General features: G+C 58.4%; 1 protein-coding gene and 1 long non-coding RNA gene across 3 annotated transcripts in view; one reads left to right on the top strand and one right to left on the bottom strand.

Annotated features, from left to right (window-relative positions):
- NOS1AP (nitric oxide synthase 1 adaptor protein) overlaps positions 1-27,195 on the top strand; it is an 87,308-nt gene that overhangs the window by 39,298 nt on the left and 20,815 nt on the right. The gene's annotated exons all lie outside the window — the stretch shown is intronic.
- Positions 6,304-12,913, bottom strand: LOC120584183 (uncharacterized). Its single transcript, XR_005647984.1, has 3 exons — positions 12,810-12,913; positions 11,737-11,918; positions 6,304-11,248 (listed from the first exon to the last, which is right to left on the bottom strand). It is a non-coding gene; the product is annotated as an uncharacterized LOC120584183 (long non-coding RNA).

The following is a 27,195-nucleotide window of genomic DNA, read 5'->3' as shown; positions in this document are numbered from 1 at the left end:
TGGCTGGCAGTTCGAGAGGCCAGATGGGAACGGGGGGTGATTTCTAGGAATTCTTTCCTAGGAATCCCCCTTCAAGTGAATATGGCCCACAAGTGGGGAAGTGTGTGTGTCTGTCCCCGAGCCTGCACCAGACCGAGAGGTCCCTCTGTGCCCGGAGTGCTGGTTCTGCCCACGTAGGTGTGTGTTCAGGGTTCCTTGAAACCCGGGGCAGAGCCGCCGGACTCGGCGGCTGCCAGCAGAGGAGGGCTGGTAGGAGGCAGCCGCTAGCGAAGGCAAACGCCGTTTGCGTTTAAAGGCGTCGCAGTGTCGCAGCTGTTCGTGCTCGAGAGTGAGGAGCGGGGTCTGCGGGGCGTCTGGATAGTGCCCAGCTCAGTGCACACCTCGCGCTGGCCCATTTAACACTCGGGGGTCCTTCCAAGGCCAGGGGCGTTCACCTGTCACGGTGGGTGTGAGGGGGCCAGTGCACGGCTGCCGCACTGACCAGCCTCTGGAGACCGTTTGCTTGTGTCCCAGCCGTTGGAAATAGCTTACACTGAGCACCCACCCCTTGTTTGATGACTTATGTGGATTAAAAAAAATGTGTATATATGATATTTATCATTTTAACTATTCATAAGTACACCTCAAATGCATTCGCGGTGCTCTGTGCCCGTCACCACTACCTACGCCCCACACCTGGTCATCATCCCCCACATAAGCCATTAACCAACAACACTTTCCCCTCAGCCCGGAGAACCCCCGCCCACCTCTGGCTCTGGGGGTTTGCCTGTCCTGGGGCCCTCACGGCGGTGGACTCTCCACAGCGTTCGTCTGCCATCTGGCTTATGTCACTGAGCATGTGGGCATGATGTTTTCAAGAAACAGCCACGTCATGGCATATATCAGGTTCCATTCCTTACGGCTTCTGTGACATTTTGCACTCAGCATATGATACAGGTGTGTGGCTGTTTCCTGTTGGGACAAAAGCAGCATGTTCTAGGACAGGGACGCACCGCCATGGGACAAAGCATGCCGAGTCCCACATAGCGAGGGCCCGGCTGCCAGGAGGGAACCTCTGACCCTCCCGAAAGGCCCGAATGCCACTCACGGAGCACGTTGTAGCTAATCAGCTCTCACGTCCTTTGTCATCGAGTTTTCGTCTTCCCAGTAATCCCATAGGAAGCAGGTATTACTCCCCGTTTTCAGGTAAGGTCGCCGAAGTGCAGCGCCTCAGCAAACTGCTGCCTTGTTAGGTCCTTGTAGGCTGTGCCGTGTGCCGTGTTGTGGCACGGGGCCCGGTGCACAGTGCCTCCCAAGCACGTGGTGTGGTCTGGGCGCTGTGGCCGTCAGCCCATTCCAGCGACGAGGAAGCCTGCCCGAGGTCGCAGCGGGTGGTGGGACTCTGGGATGCTGGTACAGAGCCACGGCGAGGCCGACAGCGCGGTCTGCTTGCGTCCGGCCCGGCTTCGCCCGCGTCGCCCGGGCCGCTGCAGCCGCGCTCCTGGTCACGCCTCTCGTTCTGGGAACGCTGCCGGCGTCGTGCGGCGCCAGACGCAAATAAGGCCACCATCTGATCTGTACGGTTTGAGGCTCCCGTGTCCTGTGTGGCACCCCCACGTGGACTCCAGGCACCTTGGATTCAGTGTGTCAGGAACGAAGTCGCTGTTGCTGCGGCCTCTCCCCATGCGCTTTGTTTCTTCCTGTGATGAGTCTCAGTGGCAGGCGTCTGAGCCACACAGGGATGCAAGCGGGCAACGCCACGGTCACCTGGGACTCCTCTCTGTCACTGGCCCCCGCGTCAGCCACCCTACCGATTTGGCCTCTAACTCTTTCTCAGGTGTGTCCCCTGTCGGCCCCTGGCAGGGTAGGTCCGTGGCGTCTTCTGCACAGACGGATGCAGCAGCCCTGCAGACGGTTGCTGCGCGGCCGGCTTCCCGCCCTCCCCCTCCCTCCCGCCGCCGCCGCCTGGTTCACCTGTCCCAGGGCATGTCCGGAGGAGGGACCCGCTTAGCACCGTTTGGCGGTGATTTGTCACCTGCGGCCTGGAGTCTGAACTCTAAGCAAGGCACCCGGGTTCAGCCAGCACCCAGGCCACGGTGACGGTCCCGCTGTCCTCAGTGCCTGCACCTGCCCTGCGGGCCACCTCTGCCTGCGAAACAGCCTGCTCTCACATGGCCCGAGTCTGTCTCCTCCAGTGGCCTCTGCAAGCCTTTAGGCTTTCTTCCCTTCTAGAAGCTTTCTTCTAGAGACCTGTTTCTGCATGTACCACAATGTCGGTAAAGATAACAGGTAGAAGAGAGGCTCTGAGCCTCACAAACTCTGTGTCTTTCAGTGGTGTAGGAGGCCGCTGTTCCTCACTGAGCATGAGGAGCACAGTCTCGTCTGGTTCAGTTTTGGTTGAGTGAGACCAGGCTTCTTGGGGTCGGGCTGTCCCCACCCAGAGTCTCCCAGTCAGAGTATAAGTTGACTCTGGAGTGGCGGCTCTCGGCAGGCCCTCTCGGGAAGGACCCACCAGCTGGTCAGAGCCTGGCCTTGCCCCGCCTCCCTGACACCTGCTGCCTACTGCCCGCCCCCCCTTCAAGCCTGACTGGGGTTCTCTGTTGGCTTGCACATCTGGGCTCCATTCTGCAGGGATGACACTTAAGAGTTTGGCTCCTTAAACTAAACAGCTGTCCCCTGGGAGGGGCTGGGAGGGGGTCGGTATCCAGATTGTTTATTGAAAGAGATCCTATTGGTTCATTCCTGATTTTTGCTTAAATCCATTCACAGACACCCCTGCATTTAATCGCATGGCTGGGCACTCACGGTGCCCTCGCATCTGCACAGAGGGCCGTGTGCCCACATGGCATGTCCCTCCGGCCTGACAGCAGGCCCCTTCCGCCCACCCAGCTCGCTGCCCCTGCCGGGCACGCCGCTGCCCTAACCCTCACGGTGCCCCATTGCCTGCGATTGAAATGCGGGGTTCTCGGGGGCGGCCAGGGGCCTCCCCAGTCTGGCTTCACTTGCCCGTCATTTCCCATCACTGCACAGTTCTCTGGACAAACTGAGTTTCTTCCTCTTTTTTAAAAAATAAACTGTATTTTAAAAGTTTTGGGTTTATAGAACCATCGCAGAGGTGGCACGCATGTCACCGTGTGCCACGCCCAGCTCCCCGCTTCCCACACACCGCTGTGGTGCGTTTCTCACCTCCGGCGAGTCAACGTGGACACTGACTACGACCCACACTTTGCATGGACCCTGCCGCTGTCCCTCCCGTCCTGCTCCGTCCCCGGTCCTGCCTAGGGCACCGTGGGACGGTGGCTCCTTTGGCTGGGGCGGCTTCTCGTCCTCCATGGTTCTCGGCGACCTCGGCAGCTCGAGGAGCGCGTCGTTTTGCTCGTGGCCCCTTGGCCGGGGCTTGTCTGCCCTCCCACGCACAGAGGGGCGGTGTCCCGAGGCGGGACGGACGGGCAAGGCCTGCTTGCTGGCCTGATTTGCAACGCGCCAGGGTCCGAGGTGCCATGAGACGTGCTGGACAGAAGCCGGGCCGCGTGCCCCGGCCCGATTGCGGCCATGTGGCGATCAGAAAGGAGAACGTGTTTGGAGGGGTTCCCAGGGCCACAGAGGTGTGGCGGTATGATGCCTCGTTGTCAGCATCTTGTCTGCCGTTCTTGCTGTGGCAGGACGAGCAGCAGCCCGTAGTCAGGACCAAGCTGACCACCGCCGACACTCCCCGCCTGCCCAGGGGACCAGGCTGCCATCATTTGCACATGCGCGTGTGTGTGCGTGCGTGTGTTTCCGGGTGGGTCTAACTGCCCACCACTGGCCCCGTCTGCCCGGAGGTCTGGGCTGCCTCGCCCGTTCAGGACCTCAGCAGGAACGGCCTCCGGTGTCCGGTGAGCGGAGTTCCCAGAGAAAGGCACTGTTTGTGTCGGCGAGGGTCACCCCTGCGGCCACTGCAGCCTGTCGTGCCCTGCCGCGCGCGCGCTTGGCATTCTGCTCCGGGCTTGTCGGAACGCGATGATTCTCCTGTGCCTCCATCGCTGGAGCCGGGCCCTTGCACGGTCTCTTCACGGGCCACTTCATAAAGCTCGAGCGTGCCGTCGTCCACGTCCCCATAAGGCCTGGACCGCTCGCTTCCTTGAGACGGGGTTTTTTGGGTGCAGGGGCAGCCCTCGCATTTGTCGCAGGGCGATGGCCCAGCTCTGGCACATGCTGGGGGACGGCCAAATTGTTTCCAGCTTTGGCACAAGAGAGCTGTCGGCCGGCCACTCTTAAGTCAGGGAAAGGCGGCCGAGGTGGCACGAGCTCACGTGTGGGGTGCCGTGCGCTGCCCGTGAGAGCCGCGAGTGTGGCGTATGGAGCAGCCGGCCGGCCGCAGGGCCATTCGAGCGTCTCCCGCAACGGCGCAGGTGCGGGTCTGCATCGCGGCGCGTGTGCTGTGCTGTTTGGATCGTGTCATTTTGCTTCCCGGGGGAAGGGGGAAGGGCGGTCTTCCCCAAGGCGGACGTCCCCGCTGGGAATAACTACCCGGAACTCGTCACTGGCAAGTGCCGTTACGGGCAGCCACCTTCGATTAGGCTGCACTTAATCAAAACACGGACAAGGTTTAAGGCCCTCCTTGGTTCTGCTAATGATTTATCCTGGGAAGACCGGCATGTTTCTGTCAGTGCCCTGTTCTTTCTTCCTTTAACCAATACTTTCCCGTGATTCGGATGCATAGGACGCGTCTCTGCGTACAGAACCAAATTTCTCACACGTGTCGAATGGGCCGTGACCAGTGTCCAGCAAACATCCGCTCAGTCAGCAAACATCCGAGCGTGGCGGGCCGTGCTCCAGGCACCGGGGCACCGACGGGCGCCAGCCTTCCCAGACTCGTGCTTGCGTGGGGAAGGCCAGTCACAGCACAGCTGTGTCACAGGCAAGGTGGGGTGGGTGGTGGTGAGGCCGCGGGGACAGAGGCCGAGGGACCACGAGTGATGGGGGGGCTGGGGAGGGTCGGGGGTGGGGGGCCTTTGGGGAGGCCTGGACACAGACCATGTGCTGGCCCTGGGCCAGTGAGTACAGACAGAGGAGTGGAATGCGCTTGGCTCCCCTCCCCCGCCAGCGGCAGCAGGAGTGTCCTGGGGGCCCCGGGGGAGTTGGAGGGGCAGTGCCCCGCGTCCCGGAGCCCCCAGCCTGGCTAGTTCAGCGTTTCTCCTTGTTTTCTGACCCAGCTCTCATTAGGTAAATGGGAACCTAACGAGATTGGTGGAGCTTTGCTCCCGTGGTCGGTGTGGCAGAAGTCCCGTGGCTCCAGCGCCCTCCACCCTTCCCGCCCTTGGCCCGGTCTGCGCACAGAGCCTGGTACCTCGAGTCTCTTCCCACGCAACCTCAGCCCCTGCGGCCCGGCGCTCGCTCCCCAGCTTGTTGGCCACCCTTTTTTGCTTGGGTGGGTGCCAGCCCCGGCTCTGTCCTCCCTGAACACGCCTGAGGACTGCAGGGCCTGGCCAGCTCTGGCAGAGTAGCGGGGAGGAGATGGGGTGCGGACAGGGCTTGGCACAGGTCTGCTCCCAGCAGTGCGGGGCCCTCTCTGCTGCCGTGCGGGAGTGCCCATGAGGGGGTCCTGCACTGGGCCCCCCAGTGCGACTGGACCTGGCAGAGCTGTCCCCCACTCTCGGGCCCTGTGTGACTTCCTCCCAGCGTTCTGCGTGCCCGCAGCGCTGGTACGGCTCCCACAACAGCTGACGGGCTGGAAGGGACCCCTGTGTCTCGAGGCTCTGTCTGCCCCATCCCTCTGCCCCAGGCGGCCTTTTCCAGCCATCCCACAGGGAGGCTTCTGCAGACCACATTCTGTGCAGAGCCTGGGGGCGGCCCCTGCTGGGGCTCTGTGTCCCCTGCACAACCCCCGGCCTGCTGCAGGCCGCCTCCCAGGTGCCCCCCAGGATTCTTAGCGTGTGTTCTTTGCTTGACTGAGTTGCTTGAGGATCTGTGTTTGGGCCGGCTGGAGGGAGATCAGAGAATTCCAGAAATTCTTGCTGCTTTCTCTCAGACAGCGGTCTGAACGCCCCGCTCCCCACCGCGCCCCCCGAGAGAGGTAGGGGCAAGAGGGAGCCGGCACATCGACCCTGTAATCGACCTCTGTGTGTTTGTCATTGACTTTAGATCCGTCTGATCAAGATGACTTCCTGGCCCGTTAATATTAATAACGATGGTGATAGTTGTCACTGTAACTGCGCCATTCATTCACCCTGGGCAGGACCCCGCTCACTGAGAACGGGATTTCAAGGCCGGGCGCCTGCCTGGGTTCTGGGTTCTGGGTTCCATGTGTGTGCATGCATGCATGCATGCGTGTGTGTGTGTGTGTGTGTGTGTGTATGAGAATCTCTGCAAGTTCACCTGTACTTGGAGTGAGCACCGATAAACCCCCGGCCTTAAAAGCCGGCCCAGCTACTAATGTGCCAGAGTACAGTGGAATGGACAGGTTTTAACGTTTATGAAATTTGTGGCTAAATCACATAATTCTAGGTTTCAGGACAATTGCAGTAGATGGTCCTAATTGCTTGATTTGCTCACTTAAAATTAAGAACTGTGACTTCTCTATGCAAATGAATGTTAAGTGGGATGCAAATTACGGCTTCTGTCCTGGAGTCCAGAGGGTGGCCGATGCAGTTGGCTGGGAGTAGGGGACAGTGGCCAAGGTGGAAGCCAGCTGGCGCTGGGCATGTCACCACGTGGGATCTTAGTGAACCTGTTTCATGTCCTCGGCTTCGGTTCTTCCATCTGTGACTCGGGAGGAACACTCGGCCCCCCGCCACCCCTTCTCAGTGCTGCCCCGTCTGGGAGAAGTTGGGGTACGTCTAGGGTGAGTTGGGGAGCTGCGGTGCATGTGTGCACAGACATCCACACGCGGAGACGTGGCGGTGTCCACCCCGGTGGCCCGTGTGGTGACACGGAAGGAACACCGACCCGCGCCACCACGTCGGCCGAGTAGTCGCTCCGGCTGCTCCAGAGAAGAGCATTCGTGAGGCAGCTGCTCATCTGCCTATGTGTCGGAAGGCCACGCGGAGGCAGAAGGGCTTTTCGGGGGTGTTGTACATGGAACCGGGGGCCCCGGAGGGGTGAGAAGGGGGCGACGTGGGCCTGGAGCTCAGAATGGGGCGGGGCCTTTATTCAGGGGGCCCTGGGAGAGGCGCACACGAGGCATCTCCAAGCTGTTTCCACGAATGAAGACTTTGCTGTTTCCCTGCTTCATAATTGATCGGAGCTTTGACTCCTGTGGGTCGGTCAGATGTGTAAGCGGGGGACCGGCCCACTCAGGCCGCGAGCAGTTCGTTCTCCCCGACTGCACCGCAGACGGGCGGCTTGCTTCTCGCCGTCTGGAGGCTGGCCGGCCAGTCAGCGGCCCTCGGGGTGGGCTTCTGCTGCGGCCTCTCCTCCTGGCTTGTGGGCAGTGTCCTCGCCCATCTTCCGAGGCGGGATCATGCAGTCGTTTGCTGTGCGTCCGGCAAACTCACTCAGCATAGTGGACTCTGGGCTCATCCGGGTCATTGCAAGTGGCAGGGTCTCCTCTTTAAAAGTCGAGTGATGTTCCATCGTGCGTGTCACACACACACACACACGCACACACGCATGCACGCGTGCACCTTCTTATCCACCCCTTGGTCCACAGAGGCTTGGCTGTTCCCTGTCCTGTCCACCGTGAATGGCGCTGTGACGAGCGTGGCCCAGACGTCCTCGCACTGTGGTCCCCTCTCCTTTGGGTAGACACCCGGGGGGAAGCGGGGATGCTGGTCACAGGGTCATTCTGTTTTTAGTTTTTTTGAAGAACCTTCATAGAGTTTTCAAGAATAGCTGCACCTATTTACATTCCCCCCAGCAGTGCACGGGGTTCCCCTTTCCACATCCTGGCCGGCACTTTTGTCCTTGTAATGGGCGAGGCGACATCTCATGAGGTTTGAACTTGCAGTCCCCGATGAGCGGTGATGTTGCGTGCCCGTCCGTGTGCCTGTTGGCCATCCGTCTGTGCTCGTCGGACAGACGTCTGGCCAGGCCCTTGCCCTTTGCCCCTGGGCGACTGGGCTTTGTCTCGCCGCCCAGCGTAGGGCTCCTCGTGTGCTTCAGACATTAACCCTCGTCACGTAGCTTGCAGACGCATCTCCCAGTTCGCGGGCTGCCTTTTCGTCTGTCGATGGTTTCCTTTGCTGTTCAGAAGTGTTTTAGTTTGATGTCATCTCATTTGTTTATTTTTTGCTTTTGTTGCCTAAGCTTTCGGTGTCGTATCCCAAAAAAATCATCGCCAAGGCCAGTATGAAGGACTTTTTCCCCTAATGTTTTCTTCTAGGAGTTTTATGGTTCCAGGGCTTATATTTAAGTCTTTAATCTATTTTCAGGTGATTTTCGTGTATGTGGTAAGACAAGGGTCCAACTTTACTCTTTTGCACGTGTCTGCACGATTTTCCTCACACCATTCGTTGAAGAGCCAGTCCGGATCGTGTGCTCTTGGCTCCCGGGTTGAGAATCGGATGATTGTACGTGCTCGGTTCATTTCCGGCCTGTCTTTTCTGCTCCCTGGGGCTACACGTCCCTTCATGCCAGGCCCGTGCTCTTTCGATTACTATCACTTTTAATCTAGTTTAGACCAGGAAGTGCAATGCCTCAGCTTCGTTTTTCTTTCTCAGGCTGCTTTGATTGGGGTCTTTTGTGGTTCCAAATGACTTTTCGGTGGTTTTTTCAGTTTATGTGGCACCTAGCTCTGAAGTCCCCGAGGAGCGTTGCACAGCGCAGCGGGCAGCGTTGAAAGGCTCAGCGGCGCGCAGCGGTGCCAGTCACTGGCCGAGCCTGGAGACCGCCCCTTGGAGGTCTGCTCCATGGCAGTGCTGAGTTCAAGTGACCAGCTGCTGATGCTCGCTCTGCGTAACCGTCTCCGACTCGCCTGAGCAGTGTGGGTGCAGCAGGCAGCTGTGTCCAGGCAACGCGGGTATGGGGTGTCTGGGGGGTCAGGCAGTGCTTTGAGGAACCTCGGCATAGCTAGGGGCTGGGAGTTCCCTGAAAACCCTGGCGTGTCCCCTCGGAGGGGACGTGGATTTCCGATCCTGACCGCTCTCGTCTCGTTCTATGCATACTCAAGTACCTGGCGCTGGCTCCTGACCCAGAGCTTTGCCCATTCTGATAACTGGCTCCTGTCTCCTCCCTTATCTGGTGGTAGCTGTGCTGGGAGCTGCCCCTCAGGAATTTTTGCATTAAAGGAGGAACCTCCCCCGCGGACCCTGTGCGGCCGTTTTGCTGACAGGTTGCTGTAGGCGGAGTTGCTGAATCCGCGGAGCGAGGCCCTTCACCCCCGCCTGGGCCACGTGCTCTGGGGAATGGGGTGCGCCCACTGCCCACCTGTCCTCACTGTTGATTTTGGATGACATTCAGTTGCCTTGCCTGCAGTCACACCTGACTGACTGGATTGTTTTAAATTCCCCTGTGGATGGATCGGGAGCCTTCCAGACTTGGGCCAGGCTGCCTAGAGCTGGTCCTGGCCAGGCAGGTGTGGTGCCAACCGCCTTGGCCTGTGCCAGTGCATTTGCTGTCGACCCCGAGCCCGGCGCCCGGAGCCGGCACGCCTCCCGTGCTGCTCTGAGAGGCCGCCTCTGTCCCGAGGCCCGGAGCCTGGTGAGCGGCCAGCTCGCTGCTCCTGTAAATTGAAACCGGGCCTGTGGAAGGAGCCATACTTGTCTTTCCGCATCTTCTGTTCAGGCCTGCTTAATGAACTTCTGCGGAGGCCCCAAAGCCCCGCCCTGTGCCGGGCACTGCAGAGGGGGCCCTAGACGTGGGAGGTGTGTCTTTGCCCTGTGGGACCCAGCAGAACAGATGCGCTTGCGTCCAAAATGGCATTCAGTGAGATGCCCGTCGTAGGAGCTGCCTTCTCCGGTTGCCATGGTGACCAGAGCTTCCTCTCTCGTGTATTCCAGGGATAGGCCCTTTAACGTTACTTCATTAGTTCATTCCTTCACTCAGGAGACACCAATCGAACGCCTACTCCTGGCCAGGCAGTGTGCTGGGAGCCAGGGACAAGGGTGCGTGTGAGGCATGGTGTCGTGGGAGAGAGGGCACACGACCACGCACAGCAGCCAGCGCTGTGCTCCAGGCAGGGGTCATCGCCGCGGGACGCACAGGGTGGACAGTAGCGGCCTCTGGGCTTGATGTTCCCGCCACGCTTCGTCTTCTGTTCAGCAGACGTTCTCAGCGTTTCTCTTACGTTCCCACGGCTGGCGACCCCCTTTCTGCCACCTGCACATCCTTTTAGTTTTTCGAACTGTGCCCCATCAGTCGCTGTTGCTCCTTTGCCTTCCACCGTGTGTGCTGTCACCCGCCCGGTGTCCCTGAAGCACCTCATTGAGCTGTCAGGTGTGTGGAGCCTAAGACAGGCCAGAAGTGAAACCCAAGACAGCGTGGTCATTCCTGTTGCACGTAGAGTTAAGTGAAAAAGGGCCCCTTCGAATCCAGTTATGGGATTTTCCGCTTTCAACTTAGAAGTCCAGTTTCCAGGCCCCCGCCCTCACCCAACCCCACACTCCCCAGTTTTTTGGTCTCATACTGAGAAAGCAGAGAAACTCAGTTGACAGAAAAACGCCTGAGGATGGTCCAGTGACGACTGCAGAGCAGCCCCGAGCAGCTTCCTCCCCCACAAAGCGATGGGGCGGGCTGCTGAGCAGGGCAGGCAGGCCCGGGGCTCCGGGCCAGCTGAGCTCCGTGTTTGGAGGAGGATCTGGAAGGGGCGGGCTTCTGAGTCAGAGCACAGAAGAAATTTTAATAAGAAGCTGAGGTTGAAATCAGGGTTCAGTTGACCTGTGACTCAGATTTCTGGGAAAAATTTCTAATCACGCTCACAATTGTTTACATAAAATACTTTATGAGTCATCTATTAAGCTCACCTGTTTTAGTAGTCTCAGGTTAGTAGATGGCACGTAGGAAATTATTAAAACTCCTAGCCTCGCACTGAGATGCCTGTTGGCACCACAGCCCACTTACAGCACAAAACCCGAGGAAACCCAGGACGACAAGGTCGAGCGAACGCCTCAGCACTGGACGCGATCACGTGACGTAGATTCCGAGCCCAGGGAGCACCTTCTCTGTGCCAGGCCCCCGGCCAGTCTCTTCTCTCCCAGAGTCACTCAGCTCGAGGCATCTGCTCACTTTTAGGGAGTCCGTGTAAACAGTGACTTTGATTTGTGCTCCCTGGCACTTTGCAGTTCGCAGGTTTACGGGAGTCATTAACAGACTTTGCACCCTCACACCTTTCATTCGAGACCTCGGAATGTTTCTGGGGGAGAGAGAGAGAAAACCACATAGGCCTTTCCCAGTCCTCAGTGGACAGGTGGGAGCACCGGGGTCGTGTGCAGGCCAGGGACACCCTCCCGCAGCCGGACGGTTCCGCAGCTCTTTGCTGGTCCGGCATGTGTGTGGCGGCCAGTAGGCAAGGCGCTGTTTTAGGGCTGCGTCTACTCTGACGTTCGCATACTCTCCTCTCCCCCAAGGACCGTGGTCACACAGGAAATGGGCCGGTGCAGACATGGGACGTTATTTGGTTTTTAAGGCGGTGGAGCTTTACGGGCACAGGGTCTTAGAACTGGAACTCTGGGAGCCAAGAAAAAGGTCAGAAAGGGAACTACGTGTCATGCAGGTGACTGTGACACTGAGAGGGAGAAAGTGTTGCTTTAACAAATAAAAATAAATAAAAATAAAATGTAAGAGTGTGCTGAGCAGAAGGCAGCGGGATACTGGGGACCCGCCCCCCAAACTCGGTTTTACCCGGAGAGGTTTGGCGGAGGGGAGAGGAGTTAGGGCCACTGTCCACCTTCGTTGCCAGGGGAATTGGCGAGACTCCTCCACGTGGTTTAGGCTGAGGTCGATGGCATTTCCAGGATGGGACCACAGGTCCCGAGCGACCGTCTCAGAGGGAGGCCAGGGCTCCTGGCTGGTAAAGCAGCACCCTGGGGGTCTCAAGCAGAGAAGGAGTGAGCATCCGAAAAACATGTTTCGGTGAGAGTAAGGTTGTAGGTCGTTTTCCCCTTGGAAACTGCCCCCTCCCCAAGTGGACCTGAGACCTGGAGCCCAGCGTGCCGGCCGCCCCATCCCACCACTCCGCCGGGTCGCCCCTCGCCGGGGCCCAGCCTTGCGCCTGGCCCCTCTGAGCCCGCGCGCTGAGTGCCAGCAAGCTTTGTCCCCTCTGCCAGCGGAGCCCCGTGGGGAGTGCCCCGCATCCATCCGCTTCAGGCTCCTAGGGTCCCGTGGGCGCCGTCACCGCACGTCCCTTCGTTACATTGTAGTGATTTGTATCCTCTTTTAATCGCCAGGCTGTCGGGTGCTCTAAGCCAGTGTGTTTCACGTTCGCTCCTGTCCCGCGTGACCTTTCCTTCCATCCCTGCGCCTCCCGCCGCCCAGCGCTGCCTTCGTAGGGTGGGAGCTGAGTAAATGTTTGTTGACTGGAACTGGCATGGCCCTCGACGGGCTCATTGGTGGGGTAGAGACCTGCAGGCGCTCCCCGCGTGCCACATGCTCAGGGTGCGGGGAGGCGACATCCCTGTTCCTGGTGCTCCCTGCGTGCCACTCAGGGTGTGGGGGTGAGGGAGCGTGGGGTGGGGGGGCGGGCGGACATCCCTGTTCTGGGGAGTGGACAGGAGGGAGCAGGCTGTGGTGCTGAGGCGAGCAGGGGTGTGGGGGACACGGGGCCGTGGGTCAAGGCCTGTGGACTCCCCTTCGGAGATTACTCTCCCTCGTTTCTCACTGTATCCAGGGGGTCCCTCAGGAGACAGAAACTGCACCGGTAATTAGAACACGGAAGATTAACGTAGACAATCATTAACTAGGAAATGAGGGCTGACCTCTGGGAGGGCCGAGGAGGGTTTTAGAGAACACGAGAGCGGCCCTAGGGTCCAGGGGCCGTATCCAGGGAACGAGTGTTTCCAGGGTCGAGGGTCGAGGTGCAGACCTCCTGGCAGGCTGTATCAGGGGCCGGGCATGCACGGAAGGGAAGTGTCGGTGGCAGCAGGACCCTGGGGGCGGGGTGCATGCCACCTCCCACTGGCAGGAAGTTGCCTGCTGGGCCGCAGAAGGAAGAGCAGAAGTGCAAGTGTCTGGAGAACAGGAGACCCCCACCCCCGCCCCCGCCCCCGCCCCGCCGCACTGCCGCCCAGTGTCCTTCTAGCGCCCTCTGCTGACAAGACCTGACCAGCAGGCAGGGCATCAGCCCTTGGGCGTGCTCAGTCCAGTAGAAATACCATGCGAGTCACAGGTGTAACTTAAAAGTTTCTAGTAGCCACATTAAAAAAGGAAAAAGAACCAAGTTACGTGAATTTTAATAATACATTTCATTTGGCCCAGTATATCCAAAATATTATTTCAATATGTAGTCAATATGGAATGATCGAGATGCTTTTCGTATTTCGTACCAAGTCCTCTATCTGGCGTGTTTTACCTGCAGCACGTGTCCATCCACCCGAGCCCTATGTCAGGCGCTCAGCCGTGTGTGGCCAGTGGCACCACACTGGCTAGTGCCCTAAGGGGTCCAGCGCCAGTGTCAGAAAGCTGGTCACAGCAGCATGGATCTGGAATGGAGAGCAGTAGTTGATAACCAGCACGGAATTATAATGGTCATGTGACCACAAAATAGAATGTTATATATAATTAAAGCAATGTTCTAAAAAGTTGCAGGAATTTGGGAAAAGGCTTATATTATGCTAAGTCAAGTATCATTTAGAATTGTGTATAGACTACCAACTTTGTGACAACAACAAAATTCTTATTCAAAAATGTAGAAAGGAAATGTACCAGAATGGCCACATGCTTCTCTTCGGGGAGTTGTACGGGGCTGCTCGGCCTCTTCCTCCCACATTTATGTCAAACTCCCCGCGATGAGCACACATGCACGTGAAATCCATGCTCGCGGGTAGAGGTGTCCTCTCTCTCTCCGGGCCGTGGGCTTGTGGGGGCCCAGGCCTGGAGCCTCCGTTGGTCCCGGTCTGAGGGGAATGGGGATCCCGGGGCTGGGTTGACCTGCTGAGTGGGGACCTTGCTGTGAAGGTACAAAGTCCTGCGTTTGCACAGGTATGACGGCGGTCCTCCAGGTAGCAGGAGCCCTGCTTCCCACGTCGTCGGGGAGAGGGCTGCTGTCTGCAGTGTCTGCTGAGGGCTGCCTGGCTGAGGCCAGAGTGCTTGGCGCTATTCATTTCCTTTCTTCCTCTTGGCCATCAGGGGTTAAAAGGCTGTTATTGGAATTGACTTATTTTGCCTCTTCTGAAGAGAGCATTTTATCCCTTCTGCTCTGACTTAAAAAGTAGAAGTTCTCTTCTTTTCCTTGGGAAGCTGAAGATGGGGAAGATGGGGAAGGCTGTGGTCTTTCTGCCCTGCGTGTGCCCCATGCGTGCTGTGTGTGTGTGCTGTGCGTGCCCTGTGTACTGTGTGTGCCCCGCGTGTGCCCTGCGTGCTGTGTGTGCACCTTGTGTGTGTCACTGTGGTGGCGTCTGCTGCCACAGCTAGGATAGCGCCCACCGCATGGGACTCTGGTGTTGGGACTCTGGTGGCCTCAGCTCTGTGCTGGTTCTGCCTAGAGAGGCCACAGGTTCTTGGGGCCAGCCCGACATCGGCCCATGAAACCTCAGGATGCAGGTGTTGCTGACTCCCTCGCATACCAGGCCCCCCTGGCAAGTGCTCATGGTGAGCGAGCTCGTCGTCTCCCGTTATGTAGCAGGCACTCGTGCGTGGAGGGGAGGTGACTGGTTTTCCGTCACCTACAAGTGAGAGGAGGCAGCAGGGTTCAAGCCCACAGTCTAGGTCCAGAGTCTTTAGCCCCACTTCAGGAGCCTCAGAGTCCCCCCACCCCGGGGCTTCCGTGCGGGGCGCCTGGCTTGCCTCCAGTTCTCCTGCAGGAGGTTGGGGCTGGGACCCGTCTCTAGGTGCTAGTGCAGCCACAGGCTCCACCGAGGACCTGGCAGCTCGCTGCCCACAACTCGGTGGGCCTTGCCAGGCAGCCCCTGCCCCGTGTCCACTGCTCTTGCAGGCGATGGCTGCAGGGCCGCTGGCTGAGGCCCTGGGTCCCATCACAAGGGCCAGGCTCTGACCCTGCATGTCCCAGCCACCCATGGGGCGAGGGGCTTTAAGCTGGTGCCTTTCTTTAAAGGCTCCTTCCTCAAGATATCATCACGAATCACCCGTTTCAAGTGGGTGGCTCTGTGGTTTGCAGTATATTCAGAGCTGTGTCACTGCCTCCACCTTAAAGAATGTTTTTGTCACATCAGTAGCCAAGCCTATCCCCACTAGCCAACCCTCGACTTCCCTGGGCTGCCCGGCCGCGGGCGGGCTCCCCGGCGCAGAGTGGGCGTTGCACAGTGCTACGCCACCCCGCCAGGCAGTGGGCTCGCCGGACTGCGACTTGCGAGGAGCAGCTTCGGGAGATTTACCGGCGGCCAGGGCTCGTGAAAACGTGCCTCTGCTGCCAAGAACTTATGTGGAGGTGTAACACCTGTCTGGGCTCCTGCACACTCTGGGGTTTGGGACCTGAGGCTGGCGCCTTGGACAGTTAGGAGGACATCACAGTTTTGAGGAGGGCACGGTGCCCACCGTTGGGAATATATGAAGGTGAACATTTAAAAACTTTTAAAACTTGTCAACCATTGTGACGTTAGACCCTGGGGGCTTGATTTTGAGAGTGCTCCTCTCGTGGAAAGACTCTCTCAGCTAACCTGAACTTGAGCTTGATTGCAGCCGTGTCCCACAGGAGACACGTTTCTGCCCCCCGGACTCGCTGCACGTGTCGCGGCCAGCAGGCCCTGTGCGCCTGTTTCAGAGCCTCCCACACCCAGGAGCCTCGCCTGGTGCTGCTGCTGGCTCTGCGGCCACAAGCAAGTCCCTCTCCCCCGCCTCTTCCTGCCTCTCCCATCTCTCCCCATCTCCGCACCTTCCTGGGGCCCCTCCTCGCCCCTCCTCACCCCTGCACCTTCGTGGGCCCAGGGAGGCCTCGTCAAGGTTCAACTGTCAAAGCAGTTCCTGGTTTATGTCTCAGCCTCTTGGGGAACGGTCAGCAGAGCAGAAACGTGCCCCATGGGGAGATCAAAGCCTTGGTGGCTGGGCCAATGCACTCACTGCCCCGCTTAATTAAGACCAGGCCCGTGTGTGTGGCCCTGTGATTAAAGGAGGCGGTGGTAGTGAACCCCGTTGCCTGGTCTCCTGGCGGGGTGCAAGGAGAACTCGCCTATCTCACCACTCGCGACACGAGCGTGTTTCCACGTGTGTCCTGCACTCGCAAACACACGCATGCGGTCAGATCGGTCGTATGCATGACAGATGTCGAATGTGAGAGCTGGAAAGGACATGGAGGTCATCGGTGCCGACCCACAGAGACGAGAAACAGGCCAGAGGGCCCTGCACGTGTTCCATGCCACAGGGTTTTATCGATTTGTTATTTACTGAGCACGGGATACGTGCGCGGAGCCCCGCCCCCTCCCAGCTCAGGGGGCGTGGCCAGCGAGCTGGTCCGTCTGCGTCTAAGGCGCACGCGATTCTGCCCGGAGTCGATGCGGCGACTGGCTGTTGATGGATGAGAGTGGAAACGAGACCAAAGAACGCGAACGTAACCACGTCTTTCATGACTAAGCAAGGCCCGGCGCAGCGGCCGGAGCGCGCGGTGACGTCGCTAGCGAACACGGAGGGGACTTCACCTTTGTGCGGCGGGAGACTGAAGCGCACTCTGCAAACCGAAACCGTCACTGCTGTCGGTTTCCGTCTCGCCTGGGAACGGGAGTCCTGGCCGTCTCCCCGCCTGCCTCCGACGGCGGAATGGGCTGGCGCCCGGCTGGGCTCAGGCGCGGCGGCCCGGCACCGGTTCGCGGGCCAGCCCAGGGTCCGGCCGCCTTCCCCCGTGGGCACGCTCCTGTGACGGCCGGTGCTGTCCCGAGCGGAGCCCGCCTCGCCCGCGGTGCGGTGCACACACTCAGCGCCGCCTCACTGCGCTGCGGGACCAGGTGCTCGAGGTCCCAGGAGAGCACAGGGTTGGGTGTGGGAGCGGGGCGGGCGGGTGCGGCCTCCGCAGGGAGCATAGGTGGGCTCTGCCCTCACTCCTCGTAGTAGTAGCCGAGGGCCACCGAGGGCCACCGAGGCCACGCTGACTTCCGGGATTGGTGGGGAGGGGCAGGCGGAGTGAGTGAGAAAGGCGAAATTAGGCGCTGCTCTGGGTGACACCGCCATACACACATGTACATGCGCGCTTGTGCACACACGCACGTGCACACACACGTACTTGTGTATATACATGCACACGTACACACATACACGCAGCGGGCAAGACAGTGGCCTGATCACCTACCTGGCAGGTGTGGCTATCACCGTGGAGCCTGCTGTTCTGTCCTCAGGCTGCTTGCGATTTGTCTGTTGGTGTTAGGCCTGGTACTTGATTCAGCTGTGTCCCTGTGGTGGCAGTGCTCAGGCCGGTGACCAGTGGTTGTGGTGGCAGATGGGACTAAGACGAGGTGCAAAGGCACAGCAGGCTCCCCAGGGTCCCAGCAGGCAGGTCAGCGGAGAGAGGGGCGGAGGAGCTCGCAGGGCTGAGGCCGGCGGTGTGGGCCGAGCACATTTCCCGCAGAGACCCCAGAGTCACCTCTGTCTTGTGGGAACATGTGCCCGAGCCTCCCCCATCTCAGAAGTGGCACAGGGATGGGGACAGATGATGGTCCACAGTGGCCCTCCCCATGGGAGCACGGGGGGACAGCAGTCCCTTCCAGCAGAGAGAGCGAGTAACCCCCCCGCCCCTCGCCCCTGCTCCAGGACCACAGCAGGGGACCAGAGACTGGCAGGTGGGGGAGGGGACGGGGAAACCAGGCATATTTCATCCTTAAGGGAAGCAATTGCTGCAGACATTCTCATCCAAAGGACTTGAATTGAAATATATCGAGGACTCTCAAAATTCGATAATGAGAAAACGAACAACCCAGTTTAAAAAGTGGGTAAAAATTTGAACAGACATGTCACCCAAGAAGATATACAGATCACAGATGGGCACATGAAAAGATGTTCAGTGGCCCATTAGGAGAATGCAGGTTAAAACCACAGGGAGATAGCACTTCTTGACCGTCACAGTGGCTGAAGTCGAGAGGCTGGACCGTATCAGGCGTGATGAGGGCGTGGGGGCCTGGAGCTGCGTGTACTGCTGCTGGGGTGCAGGCGTTAGACTCCGCCCCTGCGCCCCAGCCTGCGTGCAGCCCAGGGAGAGGAGGCTGCTTGCCGCAGACCCGTGCACACGCGCTAGAGCAGCGCTCCGAGACGGCCACTCGGCCAAGACGTCCATTAGCAATTGCTTTTCAGATGTTGCCTTGTGACTGAGACATTTCAAATCCTGCAAACTAATCAGGTCTGGCAGAGAAGTGTGTCAAACTGACAGCCTCTTTTTAGGCCCAGATGCTGACTCGCCTTTTGAGTGTCACTGGGGTTAGTGAGTGAGTGCCAACCCTTCTCCGCAGTTCTCGGTGGGCTGCTTTCATGACGAAGGTGACAATAGGTTCTTTAAACCTTGCTCCAACCACCAGGTCCATTAAAGCGTTTTATTTGTACCAACATCAAGACGTTTCAGAGCAAACAGGTCATCGGTCACTAGGACCTTTCTTAAAGATGACAGGTCACGTGCCCTTGTGGCTAGACTCCTTCCCAAAAGGTCAAGAGTGGGAGCCAAGAAAAGAAATGGCCTCCAGGGGAGGGTGGCGCAGTCGACTCCTGCCCCGCAGTAGCCGAGACTCCTGTGACGTGTGTGGGTCGGTTGACACTTGCTCTAAATCCATCTTTTTATTTAATCTTTTTTTTTTTGAGCTCCTAGTAGGTGTTGGGCATTGGGATCCACACAGGAAATAAGACACGATCCAGTCCTGCCTTTCAGGATCTCACAGGGCAGTACCGAGTGGTGAATGTCACACTGGACGTGGTCGTCGGTGCCACTAGCAGAGCACACGGGCCAGGCTCGTAAGGAGGGTGCAGAGGGCACCGGTCGGGAAGTGCTTCGGCGTTCTTCCTGGGTGTCTCAGCTCCATGCTGAGGTTATGGCGCCAGTGCCTGAAGGTACCAGGAACAGATGTGGTTCCTAACTGTCAGAGACCTTCGTCTAGTCAAGGAGGCAATCGGTCTACCTAGGGTTCAAGTGTCCCCGTCGATGGGAGTTCAAATGGTGGGTTAGTGACTGTGGAGAGCTGAGCGTCAGGAGAAGCTTCTTTGGGCTCAGGATCACCCCCGCTTGGCCTCAACCCCAGACAAGCCATCTTCTGGTCTCCTCAGTGTCCTGACTCTGAACACGACGGCTGCAGACCGGTGCGTGATGTGGCAGGTCCAGTCCCTGGGCCTGAGTGTGCTGGCGGGGTCTGGGGGGGCGGGGCGTCATCCTCCCTGGAGAGACCCACCCGGTGACACAGAGCGGCTGCTGTGGAGAAGGCCCGACACCCATCGTTAGGCGGGCAGCTTGTGGAGTCGGGCTTTCAAGGGTCCGGAAGTCATTTTGCGGGAATCGTGTCTAAAGCAAAGTGTGAGTCTTACCTGCTGGCACCAAGGACGTTAGCCCCTCGGCCACTACCCTTCACGGACCCTTTGATTGTGTGGTCTTGGCTCAGTGTCACATCCCTGAGGGTTACCTCGAGGGGCCCCACACAAGAGCGAGGACACCGCATGTGTTGTCGCGTCCTGGTTCTGTCCTGCTGGCATGTAGCATCGGCCAGGGCCGCCAGTCCCATGGTGGGCGAGGCGCTTGCTTTCCTTGCCTCTCCCCTGTTGGGTACACTCCAGGACAGTCAGGTGCTCCACTCCTGACCAGAGGGTCCCAACAAGCACAGCATGGTGACTAGGACGGGAGACACAGATAAGGAGCTTGCGAAGAGCCGGGGAACTGGGTTGCGCACCCCTTTTTCTAAAGAGGGGAGTGTCAGCAGCTGAACGCCTCCCATCTGGCTTTTGGGTGCCCAGGCCCGAGTCACCTGTCCTGGAGCAAAGCCCGGCAGCTTTGCAAGTGCTTATTTTGTTAGCTGGATCTCAAACTCTGTTTTCTCTATACAGGGCGCGGAAGACCTGGAGACTTTCTGAACTGGGGTCACCGTCGCGGGCAGTTTCCACTCCCATTCTCTGTACTAACTTAGAGGCGCCAGGTTGGACAGGGTACCTGCCAGGCTCGTCGCTTGCTTTTTCATATTCGGTAGCCACTTTGCATCCCTACTGTCCGGAGAACTCCTGTGACCGCAGCATCTTATTCCCAACTGAAGTTTAACTTGTAAGACCGCTCTGAGAAAACGATAGGTCTCGTTGTCAGCCTCGAGTCCGCACATCGTCTGACGGCCTAGACGAGAGAATGATCCGAAGGCCGTGGGACGTATTCCATCTGGTCACCCACCATTTTCGTGTGATAGCAGTTGGTTGGGTACCAGCTATTTCCAAACGGGAAGTTGGGTAGCACAAAGGGATGCATAAGAGTCCTGCCTGGAGTAACTGAAGTCACAGCCTTTCGCTGATATAGGTGACCTTTTAGGTCACCAATGCCGTGATGCTTCCCACAGGAGAGCGGAACCCCTCGATAGGACGTATACCGTGAGGAGACTGGCAGTTACTGTCCCACGCAGTGAGGGGATCGCTGGGACTGAGGCAGGCCCCGCGCCCACAGTCACGCACACGGTCAGGAGACTGACCTTCAGGGCGGGTGTGTCTCCCGCGGCCGGTATGCACTTCCACGTGCTCGTCACCTGTGGAGCTTTCCTGACTCACCCCTCAGTGGCTCGCACGAGACGGGAAGTGAGCGCTCTATCGGTAGTGGGTGTTATGAGATGAGATAGTAGCGAAAAGGGTCTTCTCATATCTGAACGAGGGGACAGGGGAGGGGACGGGCAGCTCTCACTGGTCTCTTTATGGCCCTCCAGCTTCGGGGCTACAGCCGGGGCCGGGCTGAGGAACCTCAGGCCCGAGTGTTTTTCCTGGAGACCTCAGAGGACAAGACCCAAGACATGGGCGGGGGTCATCCCACATGCCACCTGACTCACTCCAACTCCACCAGCACAAAGAGCAAACCACACTCGTGCCCAGACTCGTCCCGCAGAGGTGGGAGGTCATGTCAGACACCCCACACGAGTGTTTGGGGCCCGCCTCGGTGCGCTTTGCCATCTTGACTTAAATCCAACTCTTCTGGTTCCATTCCCCATCAACCCCCCACTGCACCCTGCCGTCTTTCTGTCGAGGAGTGATGGACAATGGATGGTAGCAACAGTCTCCGTGGTAACAGCATCTGAGTCATCTCCTTGGAAACCTGCATAAAGGCCTTCCATCTCCAGACCAGCTCAGGGCAGCATGGAAGGCCTTTGTTCCCTTGAATACACAGCATGGGGGCACAAGCTCTCCGGGCCTTGGCCTCTGCAGTTTCCTTTGGCGCCCGGTGCCCATGGCACTTTGGGTACAGAGTTGGATTCAACCAAAGGGAGGAGCTGGCAGGACCTGGAGTGCTTTGCCCAGCCTAGCCCAGCCCATGGCCAGACACACTGTCTCGGGTCCAGCACCAGACACTCAGCAGAGTTAGCCAGTAGAACTCTCACTTTTTAAAATGCCGAGATGACTCAGCCAGGCTGCCCAGTGACCAACAGTGGGTCAGATACAGTGTATGCATCTCAACACCGATGAGCCGGCCGATCTGGCACGGTCCGGAGGAGAAGAACCCCGTGACAGGACACTCTGGGAGAGCGCCGAGCCCGCTTCTCCTGGCGTCCTGTGAATGCTCCAGTTTTGTTACTTAAATGAAAGCAGGGTGGTTTCCAGCAGCGAAGAGGATTAATTTTCGTCATCATCCACCCCAACTAAAAATCACAGACATTTCCACTGCGCTTTGTATCGCACAGGGCGTTTGCACACCCAGGAGCTCAGCCGTCATTTGCGTGGTTGCTCAGCACACGCTGGTTTGTGCCGAGTACCGCCGTGGAGCGTGGGCACAGGAGTCAGGAAAGGACAGACGTGGTCCTGGCCCTGGCGAAGCTTCCACGTGAGAGAATCGGTGGTGCGTCGGCAATGACACGTGCGTGCGGACGTTCGAGTAGGCTCTGCTGGTGGAGGGGCCGCGTGTGGTGAGCGAGCTCCGTTTCAGCCACGGGAGCTGGGGACAGGTGTCGGCTCCGCGTTTAGACTCCTTTGCGGCTGCAGGTCCACAGGGGCGACTGGCGTCTGAGCTGTCCCGAGGGGCTAGGGGCTCTAGGCGACCCTGCAGAGCATGCGGAGGCGGCCCCAAGCTGCGTTAGATGTGTTACCTTTTCCTCTGCGGGAGCTTCGATGACCCACCAGGGCTCCGGGCTCTGCCGCCCTCCTGTGCTCTCCTGCTCCGTGTACCCTGGCCCCACCGAAGCCAGCGCCCCAGACCCTTCCCAGTGCCTCTCTTCTCCCTCGGCCCTTCCTGGTTCATGGCGGGAGACGGCAGGCGGGCCAGGAGGGCGATCCAGACGCGGGCGGTTTGCAGGTGAAGAGTTTTCACAGGGCGGGCCACCCATTGCTCTGAGCCGCCCCCGCGCCTGACTCCTCTCTCGGGGCCGTGTGCTGCTGTGTGTTAAGGTGCTGTCAGGGCAGGGCCAGCTCTAGGAGGCCTTGGGATGCGCAAGGTCAGGCAGGTTGGGAGGAAGGACCTTGTAGCCTCCTGAAGTCACACAGGCCACCGCCCGTCTGGTCCGTGACCGTCCTTCCCCTCGCCTCTGCCTCTACGTCTCTCCGTGCCCCTGTCCCACTTTGCCTGTGTCCAGGGTCCCATGCATCGTGTATCCCACGGCGCATCTCTTAGCTCTAGGTGTGTGTGTCTCCCCAGAGGCCGAGCCTGTGAGGTCTATGGTGGCAGCCCCCTGGCAGCAGTGCCAGGACAGGGTGCTGTTCTGACGGGGGTTGGCGGTCACTCTGCGGTCTGTGGTTTTTGTGAGTTCTCGTAGAGGGGGTGCCCACGACCAGCAACCCCCGGGACAGGTGGGCCTCGTCATCACTCCCTGCCGAGGTTCGGTGCTTACAGAGCCTGCTGGGTTTGGCACGGTCAGTGATGGAGGCGCGGCCCCAGGAGTCAGTGATGGAGGCCCCGGGGGTCGGTGGCGGAGGCCCCGGGGGTCGGTGGCGGCGGCCCCGGGGGTCCGTGGCAGAGGCCCCGGAGGTCTGTGGCAGAGGCCCAAGGGGTTGGTGGCGAAAGCGCAGCCCCAGCTCGGTGAGTGTGTGGATGACGCTTGGCGGGGTCCGCGAAGACCCTTGCCTCAGCCTGCACACTTTGTGGTTCACATGTTTGCTGTGGCTCAGGGGACGGGAACACAGCCTGTGAGCTCTGAGACGCCCGCCTGTGGGACCGTGTGCGTGTGGGGTCCGACGACACGCCGTGTACGCCCATCTTCCCGAGTTAGGTTGCTCTGGGCCACTGATTGGGGCGACATTTTCTGACTTGGAGAAGACTCCCCCACATCCAGACAGGCTTTCCACAGACACGCCTGGAGCTGTCCGTCAGACTGGATCACATGCACCTGGAAGAGCCCCATGCCCGGCCGGCCCCTCCGCAAACACGCGACTGTGTCCGGCAAACTGACTCGGTCCCTAGGCCCACGTAGACAGCGCAGGCGCCAGGGTCCACTGCCTGCTGCACGAGCGTTTGTTTCTGTGATGGCCGTTGGAAATGTCTCGTTCGGATTTTATACGATCCTTAGACTTTGCCATTCTGTGTCCATATCCGTAAACGTGACTCTGTTACTCAGTATCTTGATGACCGTGGCTTGGTTCCTAGATTTTTTCGTGGAATTTGACTGCATGTGCGATTACTTTTCTTAGTTGAACTGCCAAAATAAATCGTTAAAATTTACGTCCAACTACATTAAGTTCACAGCATATAAAAACACAAAGTCAGAAAGCATTTCAAACGTTTTAAATGTTTTTAGAAGCATTACAACGTTAACATGCCCTGTCATAGGGTCGCAGGTCTTGTTTTAAGAAGAGTTCAGTTTCTTAACTTAAATCTGGCTTACACACAGTCGAATGGATTACATTTGAGAAAGAAACGTAGCACTTGTATTTCCCAGTTGTGTTTATTTTCTGTTTATTTGTGATTTTTAAAATCTGCACTTTTTGATTGTGTTTTTCTCCAGAGAAACTAAGACCCCCTTAAAACAGCCCGTCACCTCACAGCATATTCCAGTCGAATTGTTTGGCTTTGTCTCCTTCAGAATCCCTTGTAGTTTCTCCCCCTTTGAAAATGCTGTGATGTTGTTTCTATGGAAACGGCGATGTCATGTGTATGAATGGGGCTTCGTGCCCGTGAGAGTGCCGTGTATCAGCGTGACGGAGCCCGGCTTTGCCCTGAGGTTGCCGACGGGGCCTGTCTTCAGCAGCGTGAAATATACACCGCCAGGAGTTGGTTTGCACGGCGATTTGGACAGCCGTGTGGGTGAGTGGGAAAGGAATCCTGCTTCGCCTTAGGATCATCTGGGTCCCCGGGCTGTGGGGTGGGGGACCTGTGAAATCAAGTCCCCTCTGCATACGGGAGGAATGAGGGATACACGTGACTGGCGCTGTCAGCGTTGACGCAGACGGGAGCTTTGTGACGCATGTGACACCTGGGCGCTGATACGGAGTGGACATGCGGTCCAGTTTAACTGGCATGCATTCGCTGTTCTCTAAAGAGGTGACAGTTGATAAGACACACGAGGCATGACTCACCGATCGGGGCAGAACCACACGAGGCAGCACACCCCGACCTACACCCCTGGAACCTGGGCCTGTACCCCAGGAGGTGGGAAAGCCGACACCCTTGATTCAGAGATTGCTCCCACTTCTTGTTCCTTTTTGGCTCTCCTGTCTCAGAACTGCTTCTAGGTCTTACATCTTACTCTCTTGACGATTATCACGATGTATGTACGATACTCGATTTTTTTCTAGTGGCCCAAAGCCATTTAGAAACAGGGCTAAGTGTCGCCTGTCTCGGTAACTCCTTGCCGTTCCGCTTAAAAAATGAGTCTCGCTTACAAACAAATGACAATGACGTAGTTTATACTTGGGCCCTAAAACAACTCCCTAAAGTGAGCTTTCCTCAAATTTTCGGGCAGATGATTCATTGGAATTTAATCTGTTTCTGAAGTGACTGCTTTGAGGGTTAACATTTATCTGGGTATTAAGTTTAGCGATAGGTGACGGACGTGAGGCTGATAAACACTGTCTGAGGCGCTTCGAGCTGCCGTAGCGATTGCCATCGTTCGGCCGGCTCGCGGGGTGAGTTCAGTTCTTACGGTGATGGAGGCTGGAAGTCCAAGGTCAAGGCGCCACCCGGTCAGGTTGCACACGGCCACTTTCTCACGGTGTCCACGTGTGGCAGGGAGGTCAGGCTCTCTGGGGTCTCCTCATCAGGGCACTAATCCCATTCGTGAGGACGCCACCCTCTGACCCAGTTGATGCCCAGAGGCCCCGCCTCCTGACACCACCACGCCGGGCGTTGGGGCCTCGGGGGACACACGCATCCAGCTCATAACACAGAGTGAGTCCCAGCTGGCACCGGAGCACGAGGTTTTCTGGGTCGTGAACTCTCCAGGTCACTCTAGCTTCCTCTGCGAATCCTTGGTCCTGTCTTTCAACATTAGTCATCACTTCATAGAGTAGTTCATGATCTATCACGCTCTTTCTTACAACAAACTCTGCCAGACGAAACTTAGCTTTTTCTCATGACTCAAAGTCATCGTTTTGAGTCTGTCTGTAAAACTGGACCGAGCAAAGTGCCGCCTTCGGCGGTCCCCAGGGAGCTCAGGGCTGGTTCGTCCCCACTTCGTGTGGCACAGGCTGCCCGTTTTTCATTGCTGTTGTTTATTTTTAGTTCCCCTCTACTTTCCACGTCTTCCTGTTTTACCTTGCGTTTAGGTCACTGGCAGTTGCTTTCTGCAGCTGTCAGTGGGCCTGTGTGTGCTGGGCTGAGCAACGGCCCCCAAAGGTGTCCATGTCCTGACGTCCCCCTACAGGGCAAAGGGACTTTGTCGGTGCGATGAAGTTAAAGCTCTCTAGACAGCAGGCTCTTGGTTCATCCAGGTGGGCCCAGCAGAGCCACCGGGTCCTCAGAAGAGCGAGGTGGGAGTGTCAGGGAGATCCGGAGCTGCCGCCCCGCTGGCTCTGATGGTGCGGGCGGGGTGTGTGCCGAGGGGCACAGGCCCCTCCAGACCCTGGAAAAGTCGGAAGACAGACTCTGCAGAAGGAGCTTCTGACCTCCAAAAGGTCAGATTAAATTTGTGGCGCTTCGTTACAGCAGTTGTCGGAAGCCAGCACCACCCCTCGCTGTCTCCCTCCTAATTTGATGCATTAAATCAGATGACCGAATTTATTAGAAATATACCATCTGTCCAACGAACAGTCATTATCAACTCTGGGTCAAGTGTTCGGAATGAAACAGGATGCCGTGCGCCCCTAGCCCCAGCCTCGCTGCACGCACTGGGAAGGGGGCGCGTGCTCAGTGCAGAGCGTGGCAGCTGCACAGAGGCCGCAGTGGCCGTGCGGAAAGCACTCGTCCCCCTCGCTGATCCTCGCGGGGCAGGGGAGCGAAGACCGTGCCCGGCTCACCGCAGCGTGGCTTCCGAGGCCGCTTTGCCCGTCATCCTGCGTGTCGGCTGGACCTTTGGTCCTTTAAGTGCAAAATTTCACCTGCAGATAAGAGAAGCATCGATCACTATACGCATGAACTGAAGGCACACCCAACCTGTGGCCAGCGTACTCTGGAACATTCCAGAAGCCCTCGCTGACCGCGGTGAAGAGTGGGTACTGATCCTAAGAAGGTCGACTTTGGTTTCAGATGCTGTGGGCTCCCACCCACGACCACGAATCGCCTGGTGAGAACGCCACCCCCTTCTTGGTTCCCCTGTCATCTTCCCGACGACACCAACGCCTGATGTGAGCCGCCCCGGACGCCAGGGCGGACGCCACGCCAGCAGGCGACACGAGGCCTGGCGCTCGCCCTTGGCTCCTGCTTTCTCCTCGCTGCCGGGTCTGAGGCCTGGCTCCTCCAGCCGTCGCTGCTGAGGGCCGACCGAAGGACGACTGCCCTCCCGTCCAGCGTCGCCGTCTGCTGCCCGCTGGCGTCCCGCTCATCCCGATGGAAGGCCTGCCACTTCCTCAGACGTCCCCCGGATGCTTTGACCTTTGGTCCTGTCCTCCCAGAGGCCACATTTCAGCAGTGAGCCGTGGACGGTTAGGCCAGTTACGCGGGCGGCGAAGTGACTTAGGAGGGCGCGTGGGAGG

This window comes from Pteropus medius, unplaced genomic scaffold, assembly GCF_902729225.1.
Source record: "Pteropus medius unplaced genomic scaffold, Ma_sr-lr_union100, whole genome shotgun sequence".
In the NCBI taxonomy this organism is placed as follows: Eukaryota; Metazoa; Chordata; class Mammalia; order Chiroptera; family Pteropodidae; genus Pteropus; species Pteropus medius.
The sequence above is the reverse complement of the archived record's forward strand: the minus strand, read 5'-3'. Positions and strand labels throughout refer to the sequence as shown.